Genomic DNA, 5,540 nt, shown 5'->3' on the forward strand with positions numbered 1-5,540 from the left:
GAAGAATTTACGTAGACACTTGGCTGGCATCAGCCTCCATAAGAGAGTGACCCAACCATCACTATGACAGAGCAATCTGTTTCCTAGAAACTAAGCAGGAGCCCACGTGCTGCAGCCATCAGATCCTTGTCATTGAGTGTCACAATTTTAAACACTGAGGAGACAGCCCCCTTTGGACCTCATCTATCTCACCACCCAAAATAAAACAGAGAAAATCTAAATCTGAGGGGCTGTTTGTAGGACTGGAGAGACTGAGGTTTCTCTAGTATAGGAGGCTCCAGATGTGGCAGATATCTGAGGTCATTCCCAAAGGACAGTGGGGGACTAGACCTCATCTCCAACCAAGACTCATCCCTGCTCTGCCTCCATGGAGGCAGGTGGGAGAACTGCTAAGAAAAGTCATCCGTTGCTCCTGGTGAAGAAATTTTCCCGGTGCCTGTAAGGAGGGGATCTGCTGATAGTGGCCAACTAAACAGAGTTGCATGCACTGGAAGCATGCTGAGGACAACATGGATGTGCCTGCTCTGTCTGTGAAAGAGGAGAAGAAACACATGAAATACTGCTATCCACTTCTAAAGGTACCCAGGGAGAGACCTCCTCTCCTGGAAAGACTCCAAGCCCTGTGCCTCTGAAGGCGAGTTCTGGTAAGCAGCATTAAATCACCTTCATTACGCAGAAAGGAAAGCTCATTGCTAGGTGGAATTATAAAACTTCACGTAACAACCATTAGGTCTGAGTTTGCAAAATGATTGCTTGTCTTCTGCATCCTCTTCCTATCATTAGTGTCTTTTTTAACCCATTTGTTTAAATGTTTGCTCTTTCTTCCCCACCAACCATGGCTATTTGCCAGCACTTTATATATATATGGTCCTTTCTGACATTTTCCTAGTGCTGCCAGGCTCAGGTGATGCATGTTCCCAAAGCTCTCTGAAATCTATCTAAGGATTAAAAAATACACGATACAGAGAAGGCAAATCATTACACAGTACTTGACTTCTATCCAACTTGTTAGCTAACTCCGAAAACATGGAGAGATTAGTTAGCAGTCATACTACTCATTCTCATTTGTTGTATCTTCAGGCTCATTGTAAAAGTATGAATACATTCACAGCTTTCAATGGCAGTCTGAAGGCCTCCTTAATGACTTGTCTAAGAGATTCCGTCTTGTGAACCATTTCATGAAACAGAATGCTCTTCTTCATGAAAAAGAATGCTCTTTTTTCTGATTCTGTGAGTAGTTTCCAGAAATGTGCAGAGCTATATAAATTGTCTCTCAGATGGTGTCACTTTTTCCCCTTTGGTTAAGATTTGCTTTTGGCCTCATAGCAGAAAACAAATAAATTAACAATAGTTAAAGCAGCAAGAAAGTTCCCATAGCATCCTCACACTCTTACAATCCCCCAGTAATCTCTGGGTTTTTAATAGCTCTTAAGAGGTGCAGTGAAATCCAGGCACTTCCCAATTCACATTTGTTGTTACTTATACATTAAATATAATCTCCTGAATTATTGTAATGGGAGTAACAAGGAATTTGTTTACAGGAATGGCACTAACTTTCAGAAGATAGCTTGGAGAACATTCACTGCTCAGATCTCACTAAGCCTGCAAATACAGAATAGATGCACTCCTACCTATAAAATGCACAGTGGTATTTTATAGCTGAAATAATGCAGCAGACTTTTCCAGAGTTCTGAGAGGAAAAGCAGTGGCTGTTCACAACTCACACAGCAATTCTGTAGATAGGAGGCACAAACTTCACACTCTGATTTTACAGGAACAAAAGATGCACACATCTGGGAGCCAACTGTACCCGTGGCGACACTTTCTTCATCAGAAACCCTTTGCATTTTCCCATTCCGAATTGTTGTGTGACAGTGAATCACTGATGTTCTACAGCTACAGAACCAAAAATAGTTTTGGGAGCCAAGAGGCTGCTGTGAGAGAGCCTTTCCTGCTCTCAGCCCCAGGCACCCAAGCACCTTGCTCCTCCTCCAAGCACTTCTGATCTCTTTGGGAGCAGCCCGGTCTCCCTGCCCTGCTGGCTGCTCCTGCAAGAGTGTATTCACACTTCAGAGGTGTCAGAAGTTTTGGTGACAAGAGCCATGTTAGCATGCAGCGGAGAATGCCCACTGAATAATTTAGGTTTCTTTGTCACAGTCAATCACGTTACGTGAAATTGTGGCAATTTCTGAATGTGTAGATGTAGCTGGCGTGTTGGTCTAGATCCTTCAACAAAACTAAGCTTCTTATCAGATAATAACTGTGCTTCAGGTGGATCCCAAATGAATGCTGCCATCAAAATGGCAGCAAAGTGCAGCCCAGTCTCCGAGTCTCCACGCCCGGACAGGGAAGGTTAAGCGTCTTTCCCTATTGTCTCCAAGGGCAGCACACTCAGCTGCAACAGGGTTTCTGTGAAGACCAAAAAGAGCATCTGCTGGGTGTCAGCCTACAACTCCTCTTTCCAAATCTTATTATTCTGTGTTGCATTTCTTCCTTAAATAATTTCCTTTATGTTTTGACAAACAAAGCTGTAGTACAGACCCTCATCTTCCAGCCTATAGCAATCAGCATTTCTCCAAGGCCCTCTAACCCACATAAAGTGTGTCTGCTAAGAGTGTCTTGGATGTCAATTACTTGCTTACAGCTTCCCTCTCTTTGAGCCCATCCACTGGCTCTTCCTGGATCGTATTCCAGTTTATTTCAGTTAGTTTCAAGGCTCTTAACAACTCTTTCTGGTCTTGTCCATTGCAGCATTTGGATAGCGATGTTGTGAAAATAAGCTTGTTAATATTTTTGAAGCATGCAGAAATCATGGTGATGACAGCCACAAAAAAGTTGATGAGGAAATTAGTCATTCTGTTCCCATTGTCAGGCTTGAATACTGTGCAGCAAATAAAATTTGGGAGTCACACTTCAAATGAAATAACCAACATCTCATCATTACTTCACTAGGCTCTACCCAGTGCACCAGATGAGGCAGAGGTCTTAAGGAAAAAGTAGTGAGAGACAGAAAGAATCAAAACCTGAAACTGCAAAAAGAGACAACATTAAAACTATATGGCAGTTTAACCCTGGTATTTCCTGTCAGATGCTCAACATTTCAGCCTAAAGTTTTGTCAAATTTCTTGCATCTACAATGGTACATCATTACTCAGAAAAAGCGTCCAAATATTGCTGATGGCTGGGGTCTCAGGCTATAACACATTTTAGGGTGGGATTGAGGTTGAGTTTTGAGGTGTTAATTCTGATGTCTGGCTGTGGGGTACGAATTGTGAGCTAAATGTCATCCAGAGAGTTTGGCTGCACAGTCCCCAGCAGGAAGGGTCGAGCCCACCTGTGAGCAGGTGCTCGCTCCTGCCCTGCTGAGGAACCCTTGGCTGTGATGACCACTTAGATCAATCTCTGTGAGTGGCAGCAATGCATGCACCCAGAATTGCCTAGCCTTAATATAAACATAGATGGCCAAATATTGAGACAGCAGTCACTCGACTGCTCTCTTTTCACACTCGGTGTATCACTTTTTTCTTGGATTGTAAACCTCACTGTACACAACCAAAGCCTCTCCCAGAGCTCGTAAACTTCTACATGGACATGTGTCAGTCAGATAATCTGAGTCTTATCATGACATAAATATTGAATTTTACTGATGACACTACCAACACTCGCTATTTTCTTTAGAAGTGATCACTCAGGGTGGGATCCAGTCACCTCAACACAGGCATTCAGCTGTTTGTGATGCCCTAAAACAGACTATCCAGCCTCCTGCTGCCATTCCTGGTTGCAGCCTGCCCTTGTGCCCTGCACAAATACCCCAGCTCTGGGCAATGCCAGTTGGGCAGTGCCCAATCTGGACATCTCAGGATGTATGGGATACCAACACCTTGGGCAAGCGAACCAAACTTCATGGCGACATCTGGATGAAGACAGCACAGAGACTTCTGATCAGCTGGGTTTAATTAACAGCTTCACTGAAAAAGGAGGAATATTCCCACTCAGGATCTGGCTGGTGACAGAACAACTGCTTGAGCAACTTCAGTATGGAGTTCCCCTAGGCAGAGGAGCATTTTCATCCCTGGGGCACCCCAAGCTCATTGACCTTGACCTCCTCACATCACAAACTCAAGGGTGTTCACCCATTCAGAAGTGCCCTCTGAAGGCAGGTCAGGCTTACCACCACTTACTATAATTTAATGAGTGCTGTTGCAGAAAGCAGCTGCATATGCAGTCATAGCCCAGAACTAGCAGAGGTAAAACACATGAGCCTAAATCTCTTTTACTGAGTTTTAAGTGAACATCTTCATCTGGCAATTGCAGTGGGTCATTGGCTGTTAAATGGTCAGTGCACAAGAACTCACAAAACTGCTTTACCACAGACTTTTTCCTATTCAACTACTCAAAAGAACAATAGCCAGGGAATGAACATCCAAAATATTTCTTGTACACCATAATTTAAAGCTTTGGGATTCCAACACAAACAGAGACAGAGTTTTTCAACAACACAGAACCGCGAGCTCATCTGGGAAGGGCAGTCTGTATTACCAGCTCTTCTGAGCTTGCAATATTGATGATTCAAATCCTCTATTTCTACCTAAGTAAATACCTTTTTTTTTGTTTTTTTTTTTTACCTTATTGTTTCTCAAATGCACTGCCATTTCTAGTCTTTGTGGAGAAGTCTCTGAAGACCCACTTCAGAAACCATAAAACTAATGCAACAGAAGGAGCTAAAATACTCAGAACAGTAGGGTTTGGCCTGACTTGTTATTTTTAAAATGTTCAGGTCAGTGAAGTTCACTTACCTGTCCTCTCCCCCAGTCACAAAACTGAAAGTTGGGTAAAAGGCCCATAAAATCCAACCTGAACATACATTTATATACCTGTAGCATTGATGTCATCAGTCACGAGGCAGTCATGAGGCAGGACTTGACGTGAATTTGATGGTGTAAGTGCACCTGTAAACACAGTCTGGCACCTTCATCACCGCCACTCCATCCCCACACTGTGCTCAGGGCCACAAGCTCAGTTTGGCTAAGGACTTTAAAATGCTAATTTTTTTCCAAAATACTATTGTATAATGACACTAGCCAGCACAGTGCTTTGGGCAATGATCTTAAAATACATACACTCCTCTGACATTCTTGGAATTACTTATATTCACACTGGTAGCATTAGCCCAGAGTAAAGAGAAAGAAGCAGAGATTCCTCCTCACACCCAAGGCTAAGTGCAGTCCTTTCTCCTGAGCTTGACCTGGAAATATTCCTCCATTGCCAAGTGGAGAGACGAACAGCGACAGTAACTGACCCACATCATGATGGTGGCTAAGGTATTTGCCTGAGGAGATGTGGGTTTAACTCACTGGTATTACAGCTTCACACACTTTCACACTTTGTCATGGTCAGTGCACAGGCCTGCAGAAAGCAGAGACATTCATAAAAAGGACATGAACCAGAAAGGTATTTTAGATCCATTACTTGTAATTTATACACCAATGACATATGGCATAAAGACAAAATATACAGATTTTCATATATACATACAGGAA

The sequence above is a fragment of the Centrocercus urophasianus genome, unplaced genomic scaffold, assembly GCF_019232065.1.
Source record: "Centrocercus urophasianus isolate 14NV4802_14NV808 unplaced genomic scaffold, USGS_Curo_1.0 seq_10, whole genome shotgun sequence".
Classification (NCBI taxonomy): domain Eukaryota; kingdom Metazoa; phylum Chordata; class Aves; order Galliformes; family Phasianidae; genus Centrocercus; species Centrocercus urophasianus.